This window comes from Bidens hawaiensis, unplaced genomic scaffold (assembly GCF_021521415.1).
Source record: "Bidens hawaiensis isolate Kalapana, Puna unplaced genomic scaffold, B.hawaiensis_p1.1 tig00000296_1, whole genome shotgun sequence".
Classification (NCBI taxonomy): Eukaryota; Viridiplantae; Streptophyta; class Magnoliopsida; order Asterales; family Asteraceae; genus Bidens; species Bidens hawaiensis.
In genome coordinates, this window is record NW_027491024.1 from 2,619,144 (window position 1) to 2,630,936 (window position 11,793).

Here is an 11,793-nt window from a genome sequence, read left to right on the forward strand (position 1 = left end):
ATCATCACTAATCATCATTCAGAGTGTTCTTATTTGATTATCAGGTATTAGACAAGGACATGTGAGATCTATGTACAGACAGAGGCTTATTAAGGCTGCCATGAACTAACTTCATGGATAATTTGATGAATTATAGTAGATTCTTGAGTAATTAGGGGTTTTGGTGGACGCCTTATGGTTTAATTAAGCGTTTTCGGTTGATCTTTATAAAACTGTTGCAGGTTTAATGGAGGTGTTATAGGGATCTCGGTGGGTTGAAGGTGATTACACGTTTCCCAAGGTGGAAACCAAGGGGTTCTCTGTCCCCGGCTGTCAATGAGTTCTCGGTTGACTTTCGTTGACCGAGAACCCCTATCTTGACAGAAAACTTCGTTCTCGGTTAAGTCTTGATCGAGAACCCTCGTTCTCGGTTAAATGTTGACCGAGAACCCCAGTTCTCGGTTAGCTTCATTGATTTCTGTTGATTTTCGTTGACCAAAATCTAATTTGTTGACCGAGAACTCACCCTGTTGACCGAGATCTCAAATGCTCCTTGGGCTCTCATATGAGTTCTCTTTGGGCCTGTTTCAGTCTTGTGGCCCAAATTTCTTATAAATCATAGACATTTCTTTAAATACTATCAAGGTAGTCTATTTATTATCTAATTTGATACGTTTGGTGCAGAAATGGCCGATCAGAATCCGTTGAAGTTTGTTGATACACATAACATAGCTGGTCATCTGTTTGATCCACCCATGGCCCATAAGGAGTTCAAGTCGATGATCGTTGGACTCAGTACTTGCAGGATCTCTCATGCTCTTCGAGAAAACCCCGTCATATGCAAGAAGATGGTTACCGATTTTTGGAACAATGCGTCAATTAATCCACGAGGGCCAGACGGAGTCGTGTCATTGACTCCAAAGTACAGAAAAAGCCAGTCTACAGAAAAAGCCAGTCGTTATTACTGAGGCCATTGTCAGAGAAGTGCTTATGTTTGGGGATCAACCCGATTACCCAACAGAGTACTCTGCTGCTGAAGTTACTGAGGTTCTTACAAGAATGGGTTACGAAGGCACCTATCCTCCAGCAATCAAGAAGTTATTTCACCCATATTGGAGATACCTATTACACACGTTCTTTACATGTATCTCGGGGAGGAAGGGAGGTTCAGACGAGATAAGCCACACTCAGATGTCTGCTATCGTTGCTCTGATCATGGATTGGAGTTACAATTATTCCAAGTTCGTTTTCAATGAAATGATGAGAAACTTAAAAGCAAAGAAGAAGGAGATGTTCCTTATGTATCCAAGGTTTTTACAGATAATCTTTGATTCTCATTACACCGACCTGGTCAGATCTGTTGAGACATTGGACATGAAGTCTATGGGACCCAATACTTTTGGGTTGATGAAGCAGTCGAGAAAGGGAGCCAAAGTGGTATATCGGGGCTTAAATGCTCTGGTAAAATTCGGACGATTTGTTGAGACTGAAGCTGAGCCTGTTATAGCTCAGGTTGCTGACGAGCATGTGGCACCCGCTCAACCACGTGCTGCAACGTTTGATATCTCTGATGACGAAGAAGATGAAGAAGAACACCATCAGACAGTCACTCTTACTGATAATGAAAAGTTGAAAGCCCTTGAAGTTGCTATAGCTTTACTTCAGTCAACTGCGCTGAAACCTCCTCAGACAGTTACTGAAAGCATTGAGGAAGACAATAGTGAAGAACCAACTGCTGATCTCATCCATCGCAAACGAAAAATGGTTGATCCGAGATCTAGCAAGTTGGATAGCGAAGCCGAAACAACCACCGTTTCACCAACACCAACACCAGAAACAACCACCAGCCCATAACAACCAATTGCTCAACCATAATCACATGCTCCAGAAAAGCAAACTGAACCAGATGCATCTGTTGCTGAGCCATCATTTCAAGATTTGTTATCCAATGATTTTGTAAGTGAATTTGACTTTGATAGAGACATTCCTTACACCGACACCACAGATATTTCTTCTGGTTCGTCTGGCCCAGCCGTTCAGGGTCAGTCAAGTACAAGTACATCAAGCAAGGTTACCCAAATCCTTGCCATGCAAGAGAGCTATTTTCAGAACAAGGGTAAAGGGGTGGTTATTGAGAAAGCCCTTGTAGACATTCAAGCACTGCAACGCCGAGTCTTTGAACTCGAACAAGATTCGGTAGTTAAAGATGTTCGTATTCAGGAACTTGAGGCAAGCAACTCATACAAAGATTCCAAAATTAAAGAGTTGCAGTCTGGTATGGGAGGCTTAACAGCGATGTATCTTGATCTTCAACAGAAGTTATTTCAAAAATTTGGAGATGAATTTAAAAAGCAATGATGATGTGGTTCATCAAACTCCCATTATTGATCAAGACAAAGACTCTCCTATTCATCCAGCAGACAACATTCATGAGTCGGAGTCACTAAAGCAATACATGAATGCCCCCCCCCCCCCCCCGGTCTCCAAAGAAAAAGTCAGACATGATTCAAAAGAAATTACTTGAAAAAGGAAAGAAGAAACTGTTAGTGATGAAGAACTCGGATCAGAATATTGAATCATCGGATCACCCAGAAAGGTACGTCGTTACGCTTTAAAAGGGGTTCTCTGATAAATATGGTGATTGATCGGGAGTGTTATCATGGGGTTTTGATGCGGATAAGAACATGTGGTGGGTGAAGAGGAAGTCAAGAACCACCGAATATTATAAGAAAATGAAAGACTTTGGTTCCTGGACTAAAGTGGATTTAAGTGACCTGATAAATTCTCCATTCACCAATCCATCTAATGACAAACGAGGTATAGAGTTCTGGAACTTTCTGAAACGTGAAGTTGATCGAGGTTTTCCGAACATGACAACTGCATAATCCTTCTTAAAGAAAGCAAAGGGGGTTAAGGATCCAAGAACGGGAAAGACGATGGTAAATGTTATGTGGCCTCCCACAAAGAAAGCTACTTATATTCCTATACCAGATGCCATTCTTGATGGTACTTTGGAGAACATGAGGTTCTGGTTCTATGATTCTTTTACTGCCATGGTTATAATCAAGCTACAAAAGGGAAAAGGTTAATACCGATTCGTTGATCCTAAGGATTTGTTGAAATTTGGAAAGAAGGATATCAAGACACTCAGCATGTTTCAGATTGTAGCTGATCCACTTTTTGAAGCAGCCGCTAAAGAATACACAACTATGGTCGCCTCTATCATCAGATGTATGTTTTGGGCAGGAGGATTGAAGGATGCTGATATAGATTACATGGAGCATGACTGAAGAAAAAGCTACAAACCAATGGGGAGATTGTTGGGCCTAGTTTATGTGGTTTGTATTTTGTTTATTTATATTGGGGTTGGTTACTGGTTGCTATGTAAACCGAGAACACCTTTGTGTTCTCGGTAGGCTTTTGTTTGTTTGGGCCAGGGTGTTGGCTTCTCTATATATAGTTAACATTATGTATAGGGTTAAGGTTGTTTATTCACATTATTATCATCGTGTATTTGTAAGTGCTTTAGCACCCGGCGTATTCTTAATATACGTGTGTTTTGAAGCAAACTTGTGTTAGTTCCTTGTGCTTATTTGTTTTCTTGAATCACCGAGTGTTGGTATTCCGCACCAATACTCGTTCTATTGATATCATAATTGTAGTGATCCAGATTCGGGACTTACATACTCTCACACACACTAGAGCAGAATCAACTACTCTCTCTACTCAATAGCTTACTTTGTAACATCGATCATAATCTCAAAACCATTGTAACCCTTTTTTGTCATTAATAAATTGGTGATCGACGAGTTGTCATCACCCGGGGTTTTTTTTTCTTTTGATCTGAACAAGATCAAAGGGTTTTTCCTCGTAACAAATCACGGTGTTCATTCCATTTTCGTTCATATAATCATTGTAACTAGAATAGCACTATACATCACCTTTACGGATTTGGATACATTATCATTAGCTGATTTTTATCCAAAACAATTTGGCGCCTACCGTGGGGCAATTGGTGCTATAATCCAGATTACTTCTCATCAATTTTCGATTTTGTCATACCCATATCACTATCAATGGCCTCTCAATCAACCTCTGCTTCATCAACCATGCCGACATCAGTTCCTCTCTCATTAAGGACTTTGCCATCGATGCCTCCGCCAATCACGGGAGTACAAACGGCCTACTGCTGCTGGAAGCAAGACGCAACTACCAGTCTTCCAGAGCTCGAAAACCGCTGTTGTTGCGTCGACGGTTAATACTAACAACGATGTTTCATATATGTTTTCGCAGGTTAAAGCATACATGGAGCAGCTGAACAAGACCAACCAAAGGATCCTTCGTGAGATAGAAGATCTCAAGAAGACTAAGAGGCCAGTGGAGGATCACACTCCCCTGATGCCCAGGATGCTGGATTTCACCAGTCCGGGATCCATGGCCCAGTTCACACAAGGATCATCTATCCTTCAACAGGGGTCCATGGGTCAACAGGCTCAAGGATCCTCGTTTTTTCAGCCAGGATCATCTATCCTTCAACAGGGGTTCATGGGTCAACAGGCTCAAGGATCCTCGTTATTTCAGCTAGGATCATCTATCCTTCAACAAGGATCCCTGGGTAAGCAAACTCAAGGATCCTCATACTTCCAACAAGGATCACCCATCCTTCAACCAGGATCCTCTGTGTTATATCACCAAGGATCCTATAATTCCCAACCTCAAGGATCCTTCTTTCAGAATCAAGGATCCTCAGGAGTCCAACATCAACGATCCTTCGAAGTCCATGAAGGAGATATAATCCCCATGCAGACCATAGCCTCCGGAGTACCAACTCCTATTGTAGACTCTTCTTATCCCAGCTATTCATCCGGGATGCCGACCTTCGCCCAACAAAGAGGTAACTTGTATGATCCTATATCCTTAGATGCTAACCGTGGTTCAATGCAGGATGCAGGTATTAACCAGGCTATGGCCAAGAAGCTACATAAGCTTAAGGATACGATATCCAGTGTTCCCGGGGTGATACGACCAATCCCCGAGATACCTGAGGGAAGCCACAAGTTATCCAGATTTGCTCCACCTATCTGTGATGCTGAAATCCCGAAGCGATTTCAGAACCCCCCCCCCCCCCCCCAACATGAAGACTTACGATGGGACCACTGATCCTGAAGAGCATGTGGCACAATACAGAGAAAGGATGGAGATCAATCCTATTCCTGAGAGACTCAAGGAAGCCTGCCTGTGTAAAGGCTTCGGATCCACGCTGAGAGAATCGGCATTAAAATGGCTGCTAAGTCTTCCTCCCTTTTCAGTTACTTCTTTTTCACACTTAGTTAACTTGTTCAACAGTCAATTTTCCTGTAGCAGGAAATTTGAGAAGTTAGTGATTTATACCGAGTCATCTAACCAAGTGATGAATCCCTTAGGGATTTTGTTATGAGGTTCGGTAGGGAAGCTCTGGAAATCCCTAATCTTGACATGGCTACTGCTGTTGAAGCCTTCAAGATGGGACTTCAGAGGGGCTCCCCCTTTTATGATGATCTTGTGATGACTCCTTGCTGGTCTCTAGATGAGGTAAGGAACATAGCGCTAAGGTTTATACGGCTGGAAGACGACAAAAGGATCCAAGAACGATTGGGGGCTTAGAGAAAACAAGAATCCCCTTACAAGAATAAAGGATCCTCATACAGGAACAACAACTCGAAGCCGTACACCAAGTTCAACAATCAAAACGTACGAGCAGTCGAAGAAGGAGATGATGATGAAGACTATCCCTGCATCTCTGAGTATTGCTTCTCCGTAGATACCCATGGTTTGATTTGTGCCCTGAAGAATCTAGGGGAGAAAGCAAGGTGGCCCTGAAAGAACGAGAAGACGACTGCCGTCAGAGACAAGTCTAAGTGGTGTGCCTTCCATGAAGGTTTTGGCCATATGATGGACGACTGCATTGGCTTAAGGAGGGAAATTGGATACCTCCTGTTAGGGCATGAATTTTATACCGAGGATCCTTTATCCTTGACTATCTTATGGATAGTTTATCCTTGAAATATGTATCAGGATATAAAGGATCGACGATCCTCGGTATTACATGTTTACTAATGATTGTGTTTAGTATAGTGATGTGTTAGACAGGTGTGGCAACTTTCAGACGTACTTGCATAAATTATCCTCACAGAGTACTCTATGGCTGGAGCATGGATCCATGATCCTAATTCAACGTAGCTGTTAATGGACGAACTCATGTGAAGATGGATGTTTAAATATCAACAACGGCTACAAGACGCGATCTCCCGCTTATCTCTCTACTGGACGGCTATTGGCACGTGGTCAAAGGTCGTGGAGCGGCTAGTGGAAGACTTCCGGATAGTTAGGGAATATTGTTAGTGATATTTTCTTGTTTAATTGAGCTATGACCGAGTAGGAAGAACACATGTATTATCACAAACACTAGAGCAGAAACAAACATTCTCTCTATTCACTAGCTTACTTTGTAATCTCGATCATTTACTCCACAACGATTGTAACACCCTTTTTATCTAATATAAACGACGGTGATAGTTTTCACCGTCCGGGGGTTTTTTGTGCCGGAGATCACGATAATCACATACTCATCGACCAAAGGTTACCTTGTTGATCCTTGACCAAAAAGATTCGACCAACGATTACTTAGTTAATCCTTGATCGAAGAAATTCGACCAAAGATTACCTTGATAAGTTTTGACCGAAGTAAGACTATCTTGGTTAAGGGCTTTTTCCCTCGTAATCACATCGCTGAGTTCAACAAGATTTCACTTATACATTAGTTATTATCGAGTTAGCACCTTACCTCACATTTACAAATTTTGATACTTGATCCTTAGCAGATTTTTGTCCAAAACAATTTGGCGCCCACCGTGGGACAATTGGTGCCATAATCCGTATTATTCTCATCAATTTTCAATTTTTCATACTCTATAAACTTGCAATGGCCTCTCAATCCACCTCTGCATTGTCAACTATGCCGTCTTCGGTTTCTCTCTCCTCAAGGACCTTGCCGCCGATGCCTCCGCCAATCACGGTAGCACCAAAGGCTGCTACTTCTGGGAGCAAGGCACAAATATCAGTCTTCCAGAGCTTGAGAACAACCACTGCTACTTCGGCGGTAAACTCTAACAATGACGTTTCCTCTATGTTTTTGCAGGTGAAAGCATATATGGAACAACAGAACAAGACCAACCAAAGGATCCTGCGTGAGATCGAAGACATCAAAAGTCCAAGAGGCCAGCAGAGGATCTCACCCCCCTGATGCCTAGGATGCTGGATTTCACAAGTCCAGGATCCCTGGCTCAGCTTCAGCAAGGATCTTCCATCCTTCAACAAGGATCCATGGGTCAATAGACTCAAGGATCCTTAGCCTTTCAGCAAGGATCATCCATTCTTCAACAAGGATCCATGGGTCCTCAGACTCAAGGATCCTCAGCATTTCAGCAAGGATCATTCATTCTTCAACCAAGATCCATGGGTCCTCAGACTCAAGGATCCTCAGCCTTTCAGCAAGGATCATCCATCCTTCAACAAGGATCCATGGGTCATCAGATCTAAGGATACTTGGATTTCCAGCAAGGACCATCTAGCTTCAACCATGTGTCGATGGGTTAACCAATGCAGAGTTCCTCGATGTTCCAAAGGGGATCAGGGATGCTTCTGCCAGGATCCTCCGGGATTCCTTATCAAGGATCAAGGATCCTTTGGATCCCATCATCAACGATCTTCCGAAGTCCATGATGGAGACATAATCCCCATGCAGACCATAGCTTCTGGAGGACCTAATCCGATCGCAGACTCTTCTTATCCCAGATAATCATCTGGGATACCAAACTCCACCTAGCAGAGAGGTAACTGGTACGATCCTATATCTTTAGATACTAACCGTGCTTCAATGTAGGATGTAGGTATCAACCAGGCAATGGCCAAGGAGTTACAAAAACTCAAAGATATGATATCCAGTGTTCCCGGGGTGATACGTCCGATTCCTGAGATACCAGAAGGAAGTCACAAGTTATCCAGATTCGCTCCACCAATCTGTGATGCAGAGATTCCGAAGCGGTTCCAAACTCCCAACATGAAGACTTATGACGGGAGCACTGATCCTGAGGAACACGTTGCCCAATATAGGGAAAGGATGGAAATTAATCTTGTTCCTGAAAAAGACTCAAGGAGGCTTGCCTTTGCAAAGGATTTGGAGCCACACTAACGGGAGCTGCACTGAAATGGCTGCTAAGTCTCCCCCCTTTCTCGGTTACATCTTTCTCTTATTTAGTTAATTTGTTTAACACTCAATTTTCCTGTAGTCGGAAATTTGAGAGGTTAACCAGTGATTTATATCGTGTTATCTAGCCTAGTGATGAATCCCTTAGGGATTTCGTTACTAGGTTCGGCAAGGAAGCTCTAGAAATCCCAAACCTTGATATGACTACTGCTGTTGAAGCATTCAAGATGGAAATTCAAAAGAGCTCCCCTTTTTATGATGATTTAGTGATGACTCAATGCAGGACATTAGATGAAGTCAGAAACAGGGCATTAAGATACATCCGGTTAAAAGAAGATAAAAAGATCCAGGATCGTCTCGGGGGACAAACGAAACAAGAAACTCCCGAAAAGAATAAAGGATCCTGGAATAGGAACAACAATTCAAAGCCGTACAACAAATTCAACAATCAGAGCGTACGAGCGGTTGAAGAAGAAGACGACGATGAAGAATATCCTTGCATCTCAGACTATTGTTTCTCTATGGACACCCATGGCTTGATCTGTGCCATGAAGGATCTGGGAGAAAAAGCAAGGTGGCCCCGAAAGAATGAAAAGACGACCGGCTTCAAGGACAAATCTAAGTGGTGTGCCTTCCACGAAGACTTTGGTCACGCGATAGACGAGTGCATCGGCTTAAGGAGGAAAATTGTATACCTCCTGAGCAAGGGTCACTTTAAAGAACTCATGGGAATGAAGAAATCCAAGATCCAGGATCCTGAAGATCTTCCACAGAAAGCAACACCTCCACCGCCAGATGCTCATGTGATCAACTTTGTCTCCAGAGACTACGAATTAGTTAAAGATTCTTGTGCCATAGAAGAAAGTCCCGTAGAAGAATTCGAGTTGGATAATGAGAGAAAACCGCTCATCCCCACTACTCGAGTGACTGATCAGAGAATCTTTTTCAATTCAAGGATCCAGGATCCTCATCAGGATAAGCTGGATGTGCAAGCAGTCAATTTCATCTCTGGAGGTTCAGACATATGTGGAACTTCTTTCTTTGTAGCAAAAAGACTCGCCAAAGAGATCAAGATGGATAACGGGGATTGTCCAATAGTGTCAACCACATTAACAACAGACAAGAGAATCTTCTTCGATGAAGAAGACAAGCTGAACATTCAAGATCCTCATCATGACGGTTTGATTATTACTTTATTAATCTCTAACCATTATGTACGCAAGATCCTAGTGGACGGTGGCAGCTCGGTCAACATTATCCAACATGATGTCCTCAAGAAGATGAACATCCGGGATTCAGAAATCATTCCTAGAACATCGGTGCTAGTCGGTTTCAGTGGGGAAACCAAGAAGACATTGGGGGATATCAACCTCCCTATTTACATTGAAGGGTTAAATTCGTATAAAAAATTTTATGTTATAGATAACCTTTCCTGTTGCAATGTTATTTTAGGTAGGCCCTGGCTCCATGGGATGAAGACAGCAGCTTCAACTTATCACCAATGCATCAAGTTACCTACTCCTTGGGGAGTTGTAAAGATAGTTGGTGACCAAGAGGAGGCCAAGAATTATTATTCTTCATCAATGAAGCCAACAGCCAAGCAAACTATAGCATAACAACTACAGCAACATCCTAGGGACGTGCTGGAATCTCGGGAGAAAGACCTTAAAGAAGTATCATTGGACCCCGAGGATCCAGAAATAAAGGTGTTCCTAGGATCCAGTATCCCCAGCAAGATAGAGGAGGATATAATATCCTTATTAGGGTGAAGAAGATCTACCTTTGACTTTAAGCATTCTGGCATGACAGGTATTTCAATAGAGGTAATCACTCATAAACTCGACCTTGATTTATCTGTTAAACCCGTCCATCAGAAGCGAAGGAAATTCGCTCCTGAGATAAACAAGATCATACAAAAAGAAGTTGAAAAACTACTTAAGGCCGGTATGATTAGAGAGTTTCAGTATCCTCGATGGCTAGCTAATGTGGCCGTTGTTTCAAAAAAGAATGGAAAGTGGAGGGTGTGTGTCGATTTTACCGATTTAAACAAGGCATGCCCCAAGGATCCTTTCCCATTACCACATATAGATTCCATGATGGATGCAACGGCAGGACATGAAATGCTTACTTTTATGGATGGTTCCTCTGGATTTCAACAAATTCCGATGGAACCATCTGATCAAGAGGATACAGCATTCATGACTCCTACCGGCATATACTGTTATACTGCTATGCCATTTGGACTAAGAAATGCAGGGGCAACATACCAAAGATTGGTCAACATGATGTTCAAGGAACAATTGGGCAAGACTATGGAAGTATACATAGACGATATGGTGGTAAAGTCAAAGAAAGCTGAGGATCACCTTAGAGACCTCGAGGAAGCATTCAATATCCTTGACCATTATAACATGAAATTGAATCCGTCAAAATGTCACTTTGGTGTTAAGGCTGGAAAATTTCTGGGATATATGGTGACTAAAAGAGGAATTGAAGCAAGCCCCGAACAGATTGAAGCCATCCTCAACCTGAAATCTCCTGCAAACGCGAAGGATGTCCAAAGGCTTACAGGAAGGATAGCCGCTCTCAATAGGTTCATCTCAAGATCATGCGAGAAGTGCAAGGACTTCTGTGATATCCTTAGAAAAAATAAGAAGTTCGAATGGACGGAAAGGCATGAGGCTGCCCTCAAGGCCTTGAAGGATTACTTATCCTCAGCACCGGCCTTGATGAAGCCCATGGATGGAGAATCCCTATATCTTTACCTAGCCGTCTCAGGTAATGCTGTAAGTGCTGTCCTTATAAAGGATCATGAAGGTGAGCAACACCCCGTCTACTATGTAAGTAAGAGTCTGTTAGATGCAAAATCCAGGTACTCTCATTTAGAGAAGTTAATTCTTGCACTTATTATGGCTTCAACTAAGTTACGACATTATTTTGAAACTCACCCTATTATTTTGAGAATTAACTATCCTGTGAAGAATGTGCTTAGAAAACCGGAATTGTCAGAAAGGATGGCCAAATGGGCTATAAAGATGAGCGCGTATGATATCCAATACGAGCCAAGAACAACAATCAAGTCTCAAGCATTAGCGGACTTTGTGGCTGACTTCACTGGTGATCTACAAAAAGAAGCTGACTTGGAGGTCCAACAACTGGAAAAGACCAAGGATCCTTGGATACTATTCACCAATGGTGCTTCTAATATAAGAGGTACATGATTGGGGATCCTACTGAAATCGCCACAAGGGGACATATTACCCCAGTCCATAGCTTGTGAATTCCAAACAACAAAAAATGAAGCAGAGTACGAGGCTCTAATCGCAGGTTTGCAATTAGCCAAAAGCATGAGGATCAGGTATCTTCAAGTTTATGTAGATTCTTTATTGATAACTAACCACTTTAATGGCTCGTATGATGTTAAAGGTGAGAAACTAATGAAATATTTAGATGTTGTGAAGGATTTATCGAAATCCTTCGAAATATTTAGTATTACACAGGTACCGAGGGAAGAAAACGCTGGGGCAGACGCTTTGGCAAACTTAGCATCATCTCTGAAGATTCCTGAG